The 18,949-nt window shown below is 46.2% G+C and overlaps 1 protein-coding gene across 5 annotated transcripts in view; it reads left to right on the top strand.

Moving 5' to 3' along the window:
- The window catches only part of LOC115192597 (HIVEP zinc finger 2), a 95,467-nt gene that overhangs the window by 15,704 nt on the left and 60,814 nt on the right, over window positions 1-18,949 (top strand). Inside the window, exon 3 of one of the 5 annotated variants that reach the window (XM_029751283.1) lies at window positions 15,671-15,818. The exons of the other annotated variants lie outside the window; for them this stretch is intronic. The gene's annotated coding sequence lies outside the window, so the exon portion shown is untranslated. The remainder of the gene's footprint in view (window positions 1-15,670; window positions 15,819-18,949) is intronic. 5 annotated transcript variants of the gene reach the window in all.

Below are 18,949 nucleotides of genomic sequence, written 5' to 3' on the forward strand. Positions count from 1 at the left end.
ACAGGTGGCGAGCTCGCAGGAAGAACCAGTTGGTCTCCCCGGAGCCCGCAGCTGTGCCAGGCGGTGACTAAAGTGCTACTTCACTACGCCCACGCTCTCTAAAGAGCAAATGGCAGGAGTGTCACTCGTTAGCTCGCTCTGCTCGCTGAGTGCCGATGGAAGTCTGGGGACCGAGAGAGGGGGTGCGGGCAGAAGAAGGAGATAGAAGCAGGGAGGGTGTTAAGGGGAGGTGGGGACTGACTGAGGTACACAATTTTCTAGGAGAGAGAGAGAGAGAGCGCGAGAGCGAGAGATTAGTCGTTTTTGAAATATATATTTTTTCAACAATTTCAGGCACTTACACGTGAAAGAGGAGAGAGAAAAAAACGGTTTTCCGCCCAGTGAGATTTGTATGAATGGTAAAGGTTTGCCATTGTCACCACTTCCTGCCTGTGTGTCCTGCTACTGGAAGGTTGTCATTTTATTCTCAGCATGGCTGAATTCCCAGTCCTTTACATGGACACGTGAATCTGTGTGTGCACGTGTTTGTGATTGCATGTGTCTGTGCGTGAGCCCTACAGGACAGTGCTGCCTGCTGAGGAGACGGATAGAGCCCCTCTGACATTGCCATATTTGCACTTCCTCTCTCTCCATCTCTTAATCTGGCCTGTCTGCCATTAGCGGAGCCCTTGCTGTTCAGCCTCATTCAGGTTGCCTCTCACTGCGTTAACCAGAGGAGGGAGAGAGGAGAGAGACGTGAAAGCCGGACAGACGGTGTCTCTTCTCTTTATTGACTCCAATGATGAGATGATGGGAAGGTGGCGATGATGCTCATCCACTCTGCAGTCAGAGGCAGGAACCATGGATGCGTCACAGTATATGATTAGCCACAGTTGGCCACTCAGCCTGAAGCACTCCTTACACCCTTACCTCACGCCAGACCAAGATGTTTGTTTTGATTTGGGGGGGGGAGTGAAAAGAGGTCAATAGCTGGGAAGATGTGACACTGAAAGTCGGAGCCTGGTTTAGCTCACATGGCAACATCACGTCAAACGCCTATAAAGTGCTGACGAAGTAGCAGGCCAGTGTACAAACCCAGGAGAAGCGTCCCTCTGTGTGTATGGACGCAAGTGTGTGTGTGTGTATATGTTTGTGTACGTGCTCTTTCCCCTATCCTCCAGCCTCCTTCTCTGGCTCTTATATAATACCCTCTTCAGCCCAGAGTGTATTGACATGTATGGGATGAGAGTGGCAGGGGATTGGACTTTTCTATTAGCCCTCAGGATTAGCTAGCGCTTGCTAGCTCCCAGCTTAGCTCCCAGCTCCCATCACAGGCAGCCAGGGCATTAAAGAGAGAAATCTCTACATCACCAAAGTCGTCATGAATTTGTAAGGACCCCAGAAAAACATGTTTTGAATGCTGAATTTCAATTCTGATGCTAGAACTTCAAGCAAACAGACAAACAAATTGACAAGAAACCTAAGTAGGCCAATAGTATTGCCTACCATTTGTCCATTTTTTTGGAGACGGGTGCTTTTGATAAGTTATATGTACGATATGCATGTCTTTGCATGTGATTATAGCTGACTCTCCCTCTTGCCTGGAGAGGTTGCCTTTTCCGCCTGTGTGTGTGTTTGTGTGTGTGTGTGTTGCTATCCATCACAGAGCTGGGCCCTTGATCACAGGGCTGGCAGTCTTCAGACATCTTCAGCACTGAATCTACTGTGAAGCGCAGTGTCAGAGGTTCTGATGAATACAACCCCTCCCTCCCTCCCCCTCAAAGCCCTAGCGATCTGTCTGTAAACATTGATCCTCTTCCTCATCCTGTCAGCGCGCAGCGACACCCCAAAGACAATATTTGCAAAGAGAAAATGGTTCCTTTTCTCCGTACGTGTCAGAATATCTAGCTCCGCTCTGAAGCCCTTCTTTGTTTGTCCTCGATCCTTTTAACTGGCGACGCGAAGAGGCATCTAAAAGAGCGTTTTGATGTATATGTTTAAACGCTCTTTACTGTGTTCCCCTGTTTGACATAGTAAAAATAGTGGTGCTTTGTTGCCACCTGCAATACGATCAGTCTGACTACTACGTGATGCAGCAACACTTTACAGACACAGATACTATTCCACTGACAGCTCCAGACAACGCCATCAGCCTGATATTCAACCTCTTTGTGAACATGAACTAGATATGAACATGAAAGCCAGTCAGCTATTAGTGTATTCGGTGTCTGTGTGTTTTTAGCAGGCTTCATTTGTCTAGTCTCGTTTACCATTTTGAAGTCGTTGGTGGGCACCAGTCAGACAGGCATGTCACCACACGTTTTCTGACATGTAGTGTATGTTATCTTAGCTGTCAGACACTATCAGACCCAGACATGGGGGTTTATGTTGTTCAGTGTATTTATACAGTATGTTCCCTATCCTGTATCTAAATAGGTTGATGGATCCCTAGCACAAGGGACAAATTGGGACAGTTGTGGAGTCATCACTTCCTCCCACTTGACACCTGCTTTCAGAGCTTCATCCTGCTCCTCTCCAAGCAGACTGTGATTTTGGGCTGAGCAGAGGAGGCGTCGCCATTGCACACTCACGCACGCACTCACTCACCCACACCCACACCCACACCCACAACACGAACCCTCTCACATCTTATTTAGGTGGGCTGAGGAAGGGAAGTGTGAGCTGCCTCTGTGTCATGTCTCTAGTGCTGCCAGTGACCAACGCTGCATATGCTTTAGCATCCTGGCTGTGTCAACACCGCGGTCTACGTACCACCTCTCCTCCTCCTTCCTCTCCTCTCCTCTCCAGTCTGGGTCCACCGCGCCACACAGCAGAATAAATCAGGGAATAAACACACCTATAGCGCACCACAAAACACTTGGAGGGAAGGTAAAGAGAATATTTGCGGAACCCCCAAATTAAAAAATGGTGCAACCTCTCATTCGGGAACACGTCTGAAATAAAACATAGTGTTGCAAAGGCATAATCACTCAATCTACACCAGTGTGCACACACCCTACCCCCTGGACACAGAAAGCAGGTTGTGTGTGTGCGATTTCAAAACGTTTCCAATGCAAGTAGCGTACGTAGCTAGTAGTCCTGTAGGCGCTGTGTCTTGGCAGGCAGGTATGCACCGGTAGCCTAGTGGGAAGTTTCTCTTTTATCTGATTTCTGGCCATTTTCTCATCCCATCTGGCAGTTGGCAGATCCACAGAAGCTGACATTGTTGCTCCTCTCCTGAGTATCTAATTTAAGCATCCGGTCTGTCAGAACTGCATTGGGAGCCTTCAATCTTCCATGCTGTGGCATGCTACACACTTCCCTCACAGCTAACGACTCTGTCTGCATTGCAAGCCAGTTCGTACACAACACCGACTAATGGGAGGTGCAATAATGACGAGTAACATGCTTTACAGTACAGCGCCCGGGCCCGCATGCATGGAATGGATCAGAAGAATGCCCTCCATCTCTCTGTGATGTGTTCCTCCATCCTCAGTTCACCCCTCTGCTCGCCATAGAATTACTACCAAAGTCAGGGAGCTACGTGTACAGTTAGGTCATCGCTGAGAATACCTGTGTCTGTACAGAATGAGCGTTAGAGACATGGGCAACACTGGGCCGTATCACTCAGCCGTATCACTCAGCCGTATCACTCAGCGCTGACAGCTACAGGAGAATTGATAGTCCTGGGATCAGCTCTGTTCTAAGTCAATGAGGAGTAATTAGAGTTAAGTGAGCCCTGAGTATCCATGCCTACTGGGCAGGATACTACAGGGGAGATGCTGTTCTATGTGTGAGAGGCCCCACTGAATTTACAAGCTGCCTTCCTGTAGAGCAAGAAGTTCATACAGTATATCGGTGTACTATGCAGTATGAATTAGGCCCATGTATTATTTTACTTGCTGCAAGAATGTACTTTTTTTTGCATTTGAAATATTGCGATGCAAAAAGTACTGTAAAAGATTATGCAGAAAGAGTTTAAAAATAAACAATGTTTTACGTCGTAAGGAGTGCATAAATATTATTTGGTGTTGAAAGGGAGTCCCTGTAGTTTCATTTGATAGCTTAGGTGTCTGATGTGCCACTGTTTAGAAAGCTATAATTTAGGTGTTTTTTCTCTCCCAAGCAGAGATCCAAAAAGCTGCTCTGGCAAGTTTGTGGGATATATAAATATTGAAGGAGCAAATTCCGATGCTAGCCGAGACTGTAATCCTGTAAAAGATTGCTGCATATTTGCTCTGTCTTTTTTTAGGCAACATACATTTATGTGAGAGAATTTTGGTCAGCCACTCACACAGAGCAGCACTGCTGTTTAGCTACAGCCAGATGGGGGAGACCTTGTTAAGGATAGCGTTGAGAGAGTGAAGGTGAGTGGGGGCGGATGCTTCCCCGTCCGCCAGGTGAATTGAGCAGTGTTTAAAGCATCGTTGTTCAGCGAGACCCCCCAGAGAAGGATCTAGCCTGAGGCCTGGGTCCTTCTTTAGTACTCCTCACAGATGCCAGTTTTCCCCAGCCTCTCTCTCTCCCTCCCTCCCCTGCCTGCTCTTGTCTGCACACAAACTACTCTTTGTTCGTCTCAGAATAATGTTTCCGCTCCGTATGCGCCCACTCATGACATCTCCTTAATTCCTTGAATGGATAAGGAAAATAATGGTGTGTGTTGGTGGCCTTGTGAGGTGACTAAACCACACTTGAGTATGAGGCTGATACCACAATATGCTTAGGTGACTAACTGTTGGAGTTGTAGATGTTAGTATTGATAACTTATTAGGTTAGCCCAACGGACCAGCAGGGGAGGAGAGAAGGATCTGCTCCAGGATACAGATGAATCAGTGCGGCTGCCTGACTGGTGTTACACATGTGGTCCAGTGTTTGCAGAGGACTCTATTAAAGCTAATAATCTGCATAAACACACAGCGGATCTGAGGAAGGCCCAGCAGCAGGCAGAGAGGCAGGGAGGCAGATTGATTTCCTCTGCTGGGACAGACCTGGGCTCTCTGCTGATGAAACCCGGGTCTGTCTGCTCTGTTTGACTGGGGACCTTATCTCTCTCTCTCCCCCCACCCCACCCGCATTCTCTCCTCCCTTCTCTCCCCCTGCCTTGAGCCACTCTGTTGCGGTAGCTCCGGAGCCTCCCGCTGCTTCTCAGCCTCCTGTTTCTGGGATGGGCTCGGGGAAGGACCTAAAATTAGCAGCTCCCCCTGCTCTGTTTTGCTCGGCACGGATCGCTTAATTAGCTGTAGAACACAGCATTGCTTAGCCCAGACTTGTGCCAGGGATGCATTATATAAGCGTTATATAATTTGATGCATATTTTATGCTGAATAGTGCAGAGAGAGAGAGAGTGTTGCTTGATTGTGGTGCCCCGCTCGTAGACCTGCGCTGTTGAGTCAGATAAGAGGCAGAAGGTGAAGTCTGCTTGCAGAGTTTGACACGGAGAAAAGTTACTTTAACCGAGGCGGTATACAGAGGCAGTCTCAGAGGCTGGGGGTGCTAATGGTGTCTACTACTGTATTCTCCACGGGCAGTGTAGTTAGTGTGGTATTGATAGAGTATGAATGGAGGATGGTTGGTGTATATGTAATAATCCTGCTGAGAAGATAATGAGGTCACCTATTATTTTCAGTGTGTCTATTTGTAGCACCGCTCATTCGTTGAAGACAAATGACTTGAGACAAAAGAGGTGCAAATGAATTTGGGTCCCATCTCATCCATGTTCACCATCTAGAATTACCTTCACTATATGAGTCATCATGCATGCTCGTTATACAGTAGTTATACAATATCCTCTTAATACCCACTAAATTCACCTAGAAAGTAGGTTTCGTAGTAGTGTTGTCCTCTATGGGTAAGCGACGTGATGTTGTCTTCTCTGCCAGCTGATCTACGAGTACATTGCCAGACACAAAGTGTTCTGTGTAAAGGCCTGTCTTTGTTGATGGCTTTGAAGAGATAAAATACTGTTGATTTATTTATTACTAGTCATTTTTGGTATTTTTAATCAGTAGTCCACTGTAGCCTGTCACCATGGTTACAGTATATGTGTTATTGTTGTACCATCTCGAATGTTCTTTCATTACAGTTGATGGGATGACCCTGGTAATACAATAGCCCCTTCTACAAAGTAATGGCATCCATGTAGCGCGACAATGTTGTGAAAAGTCACACCATTCTTTACACTAGCTAGGATTACACACACACTACTGTTTAATAAGAAACTGCAATATTCACACAGATCAAATCACAACACCAACAGAGGCATCCATAACATAACATGATATGAAGTCACAGATACAGTTGAAGTCGGAAGTTTACATACACCTGCCAAATACATTTAAACTTCGTTTTTCACAATTCCTGACATTTAATCCTAGTAAAAATTCCCTGTTTTAGGTCAGGTAGGATGACCACTTTATTTTAAGAATGTGAAATGTCAGAATAATATTAGAGAGAGTGATTTATTTCAGCTTTATTTATTTCATCACATTCCCAGTGGGTCAGAAGTTTACATACACTCAATTAGTACTTGGTAGCATTGCCTTTACATTGTTTAACTTGGGTCAAACGTTTCAGGTAGCCTTCCACAAGCTTCCCACAATAAGTTGGGTGAATTTTGGCCCATTCCTCCTGACAGAGCTGGTGTAACTGAGTCAGGTTTGTAGGCCTCCTTGCTCGCACACGCTTTTTCAGTTCTCCCCACAAATTTTCTATGGGATTGAGGTCAGGGCTTTGTGATGGCCACTCTAATACCTTGACTTTGCTGTCCTTAAGCCATTTTGCCACAACTTTGGAAGTATGCTTGGGGTCGTTGTCCATTTGGAAGACCCATTTGCGACCAAGCGTTAATGTCATTACTGATGTCTTCGAGACATTGCTTCAATATATCCACATAATCTTTCTTCCTCATGGTGCCATCTATTTTGTGAAGTGCACCAGTCCCTCCTGCAGCAAAGCACCCCCACAACATGATGCTGCCACCCCCGTGCTTCACGGTTGGGATGGTGTTCTTCGGCTTGCAAGCCTCCCCCTTTTTCCTCCAAACATAACGATGGTCATTATGGCCAAACAGTTCTATTTTTGTTTCATCAGACAAGAGGACATTTCTCCAAAAAGAATGGTCTTTGTCCCCATGTGCAGTTGCAAACCGTAATCTGGCTTTTTTATGGCGGCTTTGTAGCATTGGCTTCTTCGTTGCTGAGCGGCCTTTCAGGTTATGTCGATATAGGACTCGTTTTACTGTGGATATAGATAATTTTGTACCTGCTTCCTCTAGCATCTTCACAAGGTCCTTTGCTGTTGTTCTGGGATTGATTTGCGCTTTTCGCACCAAAATACGTTCATCTCTAAGAGACAGAACGCGGCTCCTTCCTGAGCGGTATGACGGCTGCGTGGTCCCATGGTGTTTATACTTGCGAACTATTGTTTGTACAGATGAACGTGGTACCTTCAGGTGTTTGGAAATTGCTCCCAAGGATGAACCAGACTTGTGGAGGTCTACAATTTTTTTCTGAGGTCTTGGCTGATTTCTTTTGATTTTTCCATGATGTCAAGCAAAGAGGCACTGAGTTTGAAAGTAGGCCTTGAAATACATCCACAAGTACACCTCCAATTGACTCAAATGATGTCAATTAGCCTATCAGAAGCTTCTAAAGCAATAACATCATTTTCTGGAATTTTCCAAGCTGTTTAAAGGCACAGTCAACTTAGTGTATGTAAACTTCTGACCCACTGGAATTGTGATACAGTGAATTATAAATTAAATAATCTGTATGTAAACAATTGTTGGAAAAATGATTTGTGTCATGCACAAAGTAGATGTCCTAACTGACTTGCCAAACTATAGTTTTTTAACAAGAAATTTGTGGAGTGGTTGAAAAACGAGTTTTAATGACTCCAACCTAAGTGTATGTAAACGTCCGACTTCAACTGTACATAGCTGCTCCCATAGTTTAATAGAACCCTATAAAACTTCCCATTAAGGGTGTTGTTGTGTGTGCAAGCCAGGACAAGCTAACAAAGCTTGTTGATTTTTCGGAGAAATTCCTAAATAAATATGTGTCATGTTACTTCCCGAAACAAGACATGTTTACAACCAGGGCTAAGGGCCCAGTGACTGCCTTTCTTGGCAGCACCGTACACAGGGAGCGGGAAAAAGCATGCAGGTCCTCATTAGGAGTGAGTGTGGGAAACTGAGGTAAGGAAACAGGATCACATCCAGGATCGGCAAGTCGTTTTGGTTTTCCAAGGTGAGAAGATTCCCACAGAGACTTCGTCATTGAGGATTTAGTTAGGTTGGAGGTTGATGCTATGTATTGGGATTCTGTTACCTGACCAGTTACCAGACCAGTTGACTGGGTCTGCTTTATTCAGCGTGGCACTCCATTTGTGTTAGCTAAAAGTTTACACATCCATCAGACATGGAATCAATCACTGGGCTGGGAGCAAAGTGTTTCATTCAGTTGTATTCTAAACGGAACTAGATGGATCGACGGCACATGCGTATTGTACTGTGGTTTATCTTTCTATCCATTTGGTACCTGGGAATTCATTTCATACCGTTATTGGTCTTTCAGAATGAAATGATTGCCATTACAATTTACCTGCTTGGTCATATGTGTGTGTGTGTGTGTGTGTGTGTGTGAGAGAGAGGGAAAGAACATTCAAGGGGCAGCCCATTGTATTTTCAGCCTGAGCCTATCAGCCTGCATGTCCTTCACCGCACACAAACAACCTCTCAGTGTTACTCTACTCCCCAGCCAGGCCATAGAATGTAAATGACAGTCTGCCCAGGCTATAAAGATGAATGGTATGTCTGTGCTTTCGCTTTGTTGTCCCTGCTGGAGGGAGTTGTTTTTAGAATGCGAAAGGTGAGATTATCATCTCAGTCGAAATATGTAAAGAGACGTGTCATTCTGATCATGTTCCTCTATACATGTACTTTCTTCTAGAACATGCTTGCTTATTTGTGGTGTAGAGCATCGTGTATGAGGATTTAAACCTGTTTTTTGATTGTGTGTGTGTGTGTGTGTGGGGGGGGGGGGGGTTACTGGATATTCATGAAAGTCATTGAAATGTTTTTTTTATTACATCTGTCAATATTCAAGATGCCACTTACCACCCTCTCAAGAGCCTCCTACTCAGTTCCTGTGTGCATGCCACAAATAGCTACAAATTGGCTGCCATTAAAACCTGTTAAAACCCAGATTATGTAAATCGGCTGTAAAACTGAAAGGTGTGATGCATCCCAATTAATATCATGTTTGATGAACATTTCATCCAGCCATCTGTGATGGAGGATTTGGGCTGACAATTGTCTTTCATTTAAATTAAAAAGTGGCAAATCAAAAAAATGTGATTATGAGGCGATAATGCTTTTTCCAGGGCAATTGTTAAAAATAATAATAATAATTGAATTTTTTTATTAACTCCCATCCATGGTCTTTCATGAATCACAACATTATATTACCTATTAGTTGGCTGCAGCATTTGGTTTTGATTCAAGTTTGAAAAACAGGCATTTTCAGTGAGCCAGCCTGAACCCAGATATCTTTTGGTTGTTTTGTTCTTGAGCCTGGCTCTTAGTGAGTCACCTGCACTTCCACGCATTGCTGTTTGGAGGGGTGCTGAGGGCCATCCGACCTCAGCAGGGGTGTTCTGTTTGGGAAGCCCCCGCATCAGCCAGCTGATCTGACTTAGGGCCAAGTCTAAAATTGGTTCTGCTTGTCTGGCTGATTTTGGCGTAAACTGACACTCTAGTGGGAGTAAGAAAAGGCCATGGGGGAGTGGAAAGGGCGAGTGGGGGGGCTCTCTGGGCTGTTCTGCCTGCTTTGCCTTACTGCCGGGGGCAAAAGGTGCCCCGGGCAACATAAGACCCTGTGGAATGACAGGGCCAGAGAGAGGGGCTCGGGGGAGACGTTCAGTTTTCGGGTTTTCGCACCGAAAGGTTTTCATCGTTGGAATCGGGGACAGCTGTGGGATACCCACTCGGCTGACGGTTGAAAACACGCAGACAGGTAGGCGGGGTTGCGTTGTGTAACTACTAACTGGGTCCCTGATGGCTGGCTGAGAGCGAGTCACTGCCTTGCACTCCGATGAGCAATTGTGCCTTGGGTTGCATGAGAGCGTGTTTGTTTTGGAGGGGCTGCTGAGTGACTGTTTTCATGATCGCTTGCTCTCCTTCTGTCAGGCTCCCTCACACTCCCCCAGGGCTTGCTGGGGGATCCACCTCCTGGCCAGGGACCGTCAGGGGTCGCCAGGTCAAATATGACTCCGACTCTGGTCCTATTAGAGAGGCTGATGCTGCCAGGAACATGTGACACACTGTGTTTCTACTTCTCTCTGTCCCTACCTGACTAAAAGGAGAAAATGGAAAATGATATAAAAAGCGATAAAATGTGATGAACTCATTCGATATCTGCTTATTCAATATCTGCTTAAAGGAGCACATTTGTCAAGTTAAATGGGGAATGATGTGAGGGAAAATGTCCATGAAAAATGAACAATGTGTTGTCTGGAGGTCATACAACCTGCACTCAATACCATAACATTAGACATACAGTGCATTCGGAAAGTATTTAGACCCCTTGACTTTTTCCACATTTTGTTACAGCACAGCCTTATTCTAAAATCGATAAAAATATAAAAAATAATTAGCATCAATCTACACACAATACTCCATAATGACAAAACAAAATGTTTTGTTGTTGAATTTATAGCAAATTGGGAATTAAAATTAAATAATGAAATATCACACTTACTTAAGTATTCAGTACCCTTTACTCAGACATTGTCCCGAAGCCACTCCTGCATTTCTTGGCTGTGTGCTTTGGGTTGTTGTCCTGTTGCAAGGTGAACCCTCACCCCAGTCTGAGGTCCTGAGCGCTCTGGAGCAGGTTTTCATCAAGGCCTTTGCTCCGTTCATCTTTCCCTCGATCCTGACTAGTCTCCCAGTCCCTGCCGCTAAAAAAACATCGCCACAGCATAATGCTGCCACCACCATGCTTCACCGTAGGGATGGTGCCAGGTTTCCTCCAGATGCCAAAGAGTTCAATCTTGGTTTCATCAGATCAGAGAATCTTGTTTCTCATGGTCTGTGTCCTTTAGGTGCTTTCGTCTGGCCACTCTACAGTACCATAAAGGCCTGATTGGTGGAGTGCTGCAGAGATGGTTGTCCTTCTGGAAGGTTCTCCCATCCCCTCAGAGTAACTTTGGAGTTCTGCCAGAGTGACAGTCGGGTTCTTGGTCACCTCCCTGACCAAGGCCCATGTCCCCCGATTGCTCAGTTTGGCCGGGCAGCCAGCTCTAGGAATAGTCTTGGTGGTTCCAAACTTCTTCCATTTAAGAATGATGCAGGCCACTGTGTTCTTACGACCCTTCAATGCTGCAGAATGTATTTGGTAACCTACCCAAGATCAGTGCCTCAACACAATCCTGTCTCTGAGCTCTACGGACAATTCTTTCGACCTCATGGCTTGGTTTTTGCTGTGACGTGCACTGTAACTGTGGACCTTATATAGACAGATGTGTGTCTTTCCAAATCATGTCCAATCAATTGAATTTACCACAGGTGGACACCAATCAAGTTATAGAAAAATCTCAAGGATGATCAATGGAAACAGGATGCGCCTGAGCTCAATTTCGAGTCTCATAGCAAAGGGACTGAAAAATTACGTAAACAAGGTATTTCTGTTTTTTTGCTTTGTTATTGTGGGGTATTTTGTGTAGATTGATGATAAAAAAGAAAATAATTTAATCATTTTTAGAATAAGGATGTAACGTAACAAAATGTGGAAAAAGGGAAGGGGTCTGAATACTTTCCGGATGCTCTGTATTGCTATTAAAAATGTAGTGTGTGTTGCATGCTGTTGGGACTTCCTGTATTCCTCTTTTTGAGCTCCAGGGGTGTATAAGTGAAACCCACTGCTCAGCTTTAAACATAAGAATACAGAGAAAGTTCCCCCTTCCCAGTTTTTCTCTTCTCCAGTTATCCGTTTTTTTTCTTCTCTCTCTAAGTGTAGCTGTCATGGCCACTTTACATTAGGCACAGATATCCAATATGTGGCTGATGAAATGTAACATCTTTCTCTTCCTGTTTTATAGGAAGTTCAATATGATTCCAGGTCTCTGATCACTTGCATTGGGGTTAACTACTCCTGAAGGCAACGGGTTTCAGAGGGATACGTGTCGTATTGCCACCTGCTTTTGGGGAAAACATATTATTTCATTTCCCGCCTCTCTGCCTGATTTAAACAAGGCGTCCGTGTCGCAGTTCCGTAAATACTTCCAAGCATTTCATCGAGGTAGCTATGTTGGTTAATTATGCAAGTGTTAATAGGAAATCACTCTTCTAGCAGGATATCAGCGTGTGTAAAATACTTCCAGCAATACTTGAGATGAAATATTGATGCTGTAAAGGAGGGGATGTAATGGAGTGGATGAAAGTCCTCAATTAACACTGTTTGTTTGCTCTTGTCCCAGAAAGAGGCTTACTGACTTTTTATAGCATACATTTCAGTTATTTTTTTGCCATTTTGTAGCCTTTTAAAAGGGTACACTCCACTCAGAGTTTTGGGACTAACGTTGTGCAGGGTCCTGGATGGAAAAGGTTGGAATCTTGCTAGACATTTTATGGTATAAAAACCCATAAGGCAATGCATTGACCTGAGGTGCTGCAAAATTATCTTCAGCTGTGTTCAAAGAATTCTCCACTTGAAGAACTCTACATGGTTCTCTAATCTGTTTCACTAGCTAGCTAAATGGTTTTCAAACGTGGACAGTGAGAGAGTTTGTGTTTTATGTATAAATGTTAGCTAAATGCACCTCAGCTGTGTGGAACAGAGATACATGTACCTGGGGATACCTAGTCGGTTGCACATCTGAATGCATTCAACCGAAATGTGTCTTTGGCTTTTAACCCAACCTCTCTGAATCAGAGAAGTGCGGGGGGCTGCCTTAATCGACGTCCACGTCATCGGCGCCCGGGGAACAGTTGTTGTTGGGGGTTAACTGCCTTGATGAAGGGCAGAATGGAAGATTTTTCCACCTTGCCGGTTCAGGATTTGAACCAGTGACCTTTTGGTAATTGGGCCGACGCTCTGAATCGCTAGTCTACCTGCCAAGAGAGGAGAGGTGGTTGATTCCCTTATCAAGATACTGAGGTGAGGTGATCTGTGTGGGCATTCCCCGGGTAAAGTGACCCATTTTACCCCGGGCAGGGACCCAAGCCAGTACCTATAACCTTAATCATTCTCTCCAGCATGACTGTATCTGTACACACTGGCAACTTGGTTGGTATTTTATACAGTTTTTGATTGAAGACAATCAAAATACAATATTCATAAAACACTACACATATAAAAACTCAACTATGGAAATATGTTGCTACTATACCATTCTGTTGCTTGGTATCCAGGGCATGTTGCGTGTTTATATGAATATGTGCATTTTCCACAATAAGTAGGTTCATTATTTATACTCCGAGTATGTTGAAAATACGAAAGGGCCAACATGGTAGAGAACTGTCCTAGTTTTACTCGGTTACATAACCAACATGTTTCTCTAATGAAGATATTCCACCAGTACAGGAGGATGGGGGGACTGTTTCTTTAAGATAAAGTCTGAGAAAGTCTTGAGCGTGTTAAGCACTGCTGACTGTTTTCGTTAGCAACCACCTATTTTTCTCTCCAAACATCTGTCCATATGTCGTGTGGTGTACTGTTATTCTCTTTCTATTGCCTACCGCTGTAAATACACGTGCAGTGTAGAAATAACTAGGCATGTCGTTGTGGACTGTGCGAAACTGTGTTCTACTGATCTTGTCTCAGACCTGCGTTCAACTATGCGTCTGGTACTGCTCACTACTCAAGAGCACTGCGCTCTTACTAAGAGGTATACAGTGTGGACTATTGACTTCTGTTCACAGCAGGTGTTGGTTACTTTGAATTGCCCATAAGTGGCTATGGTGTCAGGTCTCCCGGGAGTCCATGGTGTGTGTGCGTATTAGGGCCAACTATTCCCAGTTGTCTCCTGCCCACACCGGTTCCTGATTCCCCATAGAGAGGTCAACAGAGGTTAAGTTATTTTTAGACCTGTAAATTGGATTCTCCAGTAAGGTCAAAGTAACAGTGGGCTTATGATAGATGTGTACGTTTGTCTTGCATGACAGCACGGGTGTTATTAACCAATTTATCACCAGCACGGGACTGGTGTCTAACCTTGGTTGAGTTGGTCCACTTAAAACAATTGCCAAACGTGTTTGTTTTCATCCGCCGAGTGTTGAGGGGAATTCCTCTCCAAAATGCCTGCTGTTTTGGCCCTGTGTGACCCTGAATGTATGCAATGCGGAGAATGTTACACGGTGACCCTCAAACTAGCCGCACCGCTGTCACTCATGACATACCTGTGGTTGAGATAGAACCATAAACATGCACTAATATTCACACTACAGCTGCAAAGAGGGTTGTGGCTGGAGGCTTTTTCTCAGCAGGGATTCTCTCCCCCCTCGCTCCCTCTCCCCTTTCGCACTTCCCTCTCTCCCTTTCCCTCTCTCTCTCTCCCCCACTTTCTGTGATGCCTTGTCGCAGTGCTGACCTGTCCCAATGTCACTCTCCGTGGCCGATAATGTGGTGGTAGCCGCGTGTTGAAAGAGCAAGACAGGAGCAAATCATATCGTTGACCGGAGAGCAGAGGATGGGGCCAGAGATGGCACATCTCAGAGGATTTTACAGTATTGGCCTGGCGAGATATTTATAGAGGTGAGGAGTGGGATGGAGGAGGGGGAGAGGGGGAGTCACAGGCGGCAGGGGAAGCAAGCAGGGCGGGAGGGGTAGAGGGGAGAAAGAGGGGGGGTTTACCATTTTGTTATGGCCCCCTGGCCGGTACACACTCTCTGGAACAGGACAACCCCCGGGGGCCTGCCGGGCTGCCCCGATAAGGCTGTGCTACTGTGTCATCACAACAATAAAGAGTACAGCTGCACGATATGGGAATGTCATCTAATTGCTATTTTGTTTACCAAATATCGCGATTGCGATTTTACTTGTGATTTAGACTTGGGTGAACTGTTGGGATCATATAAATAAAATGAGTATTCTGATTCTATGGTTGGTGTTGTTTGGCATGACAACGACAGGTACAGTAGAAGTTGTTGTGACAAGTTAGGAACCAAAGTGTTGGGCAGAGCTTCCCAGGGGGACGCTTTTTACATTAAAATGTTACATTCGTGGCATTTAAAACAAATTCCAGCCTCTTGCGATATGGATATTGCACATGTCAATATTGCAATTTTGATTACAATTCCATTCATTATGCAGCCATAACTAAGAGAGAGCAGCATCCTGCAACAGCCATGCTCCTACCACTCCACCCCCTAACTGTTGCCTTTCACTTGACCCCTCTATTTGTGCTCATATCTTGCTTAGGAAAATGTCAACTTACTTTGTGAAAAAAGACTCGGGGGCCAGCAAAGAGAGAGAGAGAAGAGAAAGAGAGAGCGAGAGTGTGTATAAGCCGCTGCCTGCCTGGTCTTCGGGCCAGTGGAAGTGCCTCTAAATGTAGTCTGTTGTATAATCCCTCTGGGGGCCCTATTGCTATTTCTGTTCCTAAGTATGCGTCATGACTGACTGGGTATTTTCTCTGGTGACTAGCTTACATCAGTAGGTCTCCTAACAAGCATACACTCTCTCTCTACCAGTGAGTGGCTATTCTGATTGATGGGAGTTTGGCCCGGCAGTTTGGTTTTTCTATTGGTGACCACAGAGAATGGACAAGAGGAGTTTCACCCCAGAGGAATGCTGTCGGTGACTGGAGATGTTGTGGGACTGGGGAGCTGATATAGCCAGGTTGGTAGACCAAATGTTTCTCCCTCTCTCCTTTTCTCTGTCTCTCTCTCTGGTGTTGCTGCTGAGAAGGTGATTTCCTTGTTGTCAGTGTGTTTTGTAAACTGAATGGGGGATGACAGTGGCTGTTGGATTGCCACCGGAGTGCTGATAGTGACGGACAGGGCAGGGGGGCCTTCTGCTCTGTATGTTGTGTTACCCACTGTCTGCTGTGTGTTGTTGTAGTGATACAGCCTTCACTTTGCTTGTCTGTGTGTGTGTGTATGACAGACTGGGCCTGGTCTGGGCTGCAGGGGTTGTCACAGGGCTGTGTGTGTGTGTGTATGACAGACTGGGCCTGGTCTGGGATGCAGTGGTTGTCACAGGGCTGTGTGTGTGTGTGTGTGTATGACAGACTGGGCCTGGTATGGGCTGCAGGAGTTGTCACAGGGCTGTGTGTGTGTGTATGACAGATTGGGCCTGGTCTGGGCTGCAGGGGTTGTCACAGGGCTGTGTGTGTGTGTATGACAGACTGGGCCTGGTCTGGGCTGCAGGGGTTGTCACAGGGCTGTGTGTGTGTGTATGACAGATTGGGCCTGGTCTGGGCTGCAGGGGTTGTCACAGGGCTGTGTGTGTGTGTGTATGACAGACTGGGCCTGGTCTGGGCTGCAGGGGTTGTCACAGGGCTGTGTGTGTGTGTGTATGACAGACTGGGCCTGGTCTGGGCTGCAGGGGTTGTCACAGGGCTGTGTGTGTGTGTATGACAGACTTGGCCTAGTCTGGGCTGCAGGGGTTGTCACAGGGCTATGTGTGTGTGTGTATGACAGATTGGGCCTGGTCTGGGCTGCAGGGGTTGTCACAGGGCTGTGTGTGTGTGTGTATGACAGACTGGGCCTGGTCTGGGCTGCAGGGGTTGTCACAGGGCTGTGTGTGTGTGTGTATGACAGATTGGGCCTGGTCTGGGCTGCAGGGGTTGTCACAGGGCTGTGTGTGTGTGTGTGTGTGTATGACAGACTGGGCCTGGTCTGGGCTGCAGGGGTTGTCACAGGGCTGTGTGTGTGTGCCTGCTCTGTTCCTGTGTTCCTTGTTTGCACAGCCTAGGCAGGCGTCTCCCAGACGGAGATAAGAGGGAAACAATGCCAGCCTGGCCTGCCTGTTTTACAATCCACCTTTTCTTACGTATCTCCCTTCCTCCCTCCGTCATTCCCCTGTCCTCTAGCTCTCCTCTCCAGGAGCTCTCCAGTGGGGTTGCTCTAGTTGTTTAGTCTGTAGGAAGCATGGCTGTAGGACACCCGGTCACTTCCCCCTGGGCTCCACTGATGAGCTTACACAGAGCTGTCACTTTTCTCCATTAAGGAAAGGACCTTCCTAGTGTGGGACTGCTTTAAATCAAACCTCCCTCCCTCCATCTGTATTCCCCAGGGAGAGGGACAATGTTGTTTAACAAGAACGGGTTCCTTTTACAGCCTAGCACCCCGAGCCACAGACTCGCTTGCGTGTCTGTCTGTCTCTCTCACTCTGTGTGTGTGTGTGCGTGTGTGTGTGATCATACTGGAATAACTTGCTATGTGAGGGAATGTCCTGGTGATAAGGCAGGGAAACACCACACGTACACACACCTCTTGCCTCCCGCAGGTCTTACCCACATGCACACGCACACAATTTCAAAGATGTTGCTTTCGGAAAAGCTTTTCTTCCTGCCAGTCTGCATGCTTAATCACACGCACCACCCCAGCAACAGAAACCCCAAACCCAAACTGAGTCTCTCTTCCGCACTCTTTGTAGCTCCTGTAGTCCAGGAGTGAAATTACCACAACCTTGAAATTAACTTGAACAGCATTCCCCTCTACTCCTCCCTCCCTCCTTCCTCTCCTTCTCTCTCTCCCTGCCCACCACAGTCAGCCAGATAGATTCCTTTTATGTACTCTCTCGCTTTTCTTTTTCTCACTCTGTCTGTCTTTCTGCGGAGAAGAGAACTGTAATACCCCTGTCTGATAACTGTGGAATGAGGATTCGTGCCTCTGCCAAGTGTGCTAAACCATTTTTCCATTCACAAATTCTCAGACGATTTAGAATGTGTGTCACTGCTTCTCGCAGTGCTTCAGAGCGTTTGCGGGGACATTTTTGCCCGGGCATGGCTGGGGGACACCCCCTCCCTCACTGTAGGCTCCCGTCTGCCCTCCTACTGCCTCTCAACTCATCTCAACCTTTTGAGAGATTATGTCCTAACCCTAACTCCAGGAAACTATGGGAGGGAAGACACGGTGTGCTCCTGCTAATGTTTGTCTAATGTCCTCACGTCCTGGCTCTGTGCTGTGTGTGTAGTAGTGGGTGCTATAGCGCTGTACTCCTGCATCCTGACAGGGCAGAGAGGCTGAGCGGTGGGTACCACGCTACTGCCTCATTGTGGTGGGATGATTGGGTGTGTTGGTCAGTTGTCTCACTATCTGTATCTGTCAGTGGGGACAAATGCAACTACCTGCCCAAGCTGGATTCCAATAGGCCTCAAAGTGCACGGGTAATGTTATGCAGGGCTACGTTAAGCAACCACTACTATAACCACGGGTAATGTTATGCAGGGCTACGTTAAGCAACCACTACTATAACCACGGGTAATGTTATGCAGGGCTACGTTAAGCAACCACTACTATAACCACGGGTAATGTTATGCAGGGCTACGTTAAGCAACCACTACTATAACCACGGGTAATGTTATGCAGGGCTACGTTAAGCAACCACTACTATAACCACGGGTAATGTTATGCAGGGCTACGTTAAGCAACCACTACTATAACCACGGGTAATGTTATGCAGGGCTACGTTAAGCAACCACTACTATAACCACGGGTAATGTTATGCAGGGCTACGTTAAGCAACCACTACTATAACCACGGGTAATGTTATGCAGGGCTACGTTAAGCAACCACTACTATAACCACGGGTAATGTTATGCAGGGCTACGTTAAGCAACCACTACTATAACCACGGGTAATGTTATGCAGGGCTACGTTAAGCAACCACTACTATAACCACGGGTAATGTTATGCAGGGCTACGTTAAACAACCACTACTATAACCACGGGTAATGTTATGCAGGGCTACGTTAAGCAACCACTACTATAACCACGGGTAATGTTATGCAGGGCTACGTTAAG

Source organism: Salmo trutta, chromosome 1 (genome assembly GCF_901001165.1).
Source record: "Salmo trutta chromosome 1, fSalTru1.1, whole genome shotgun sequence".
In the NCBI taxonomy this organism is placed as follows: Eukaryota; Metazoa; Chordata; class Actinopteri; order Salmoniformes; family Salmonidae; genus Salmo; species Salmo trutta.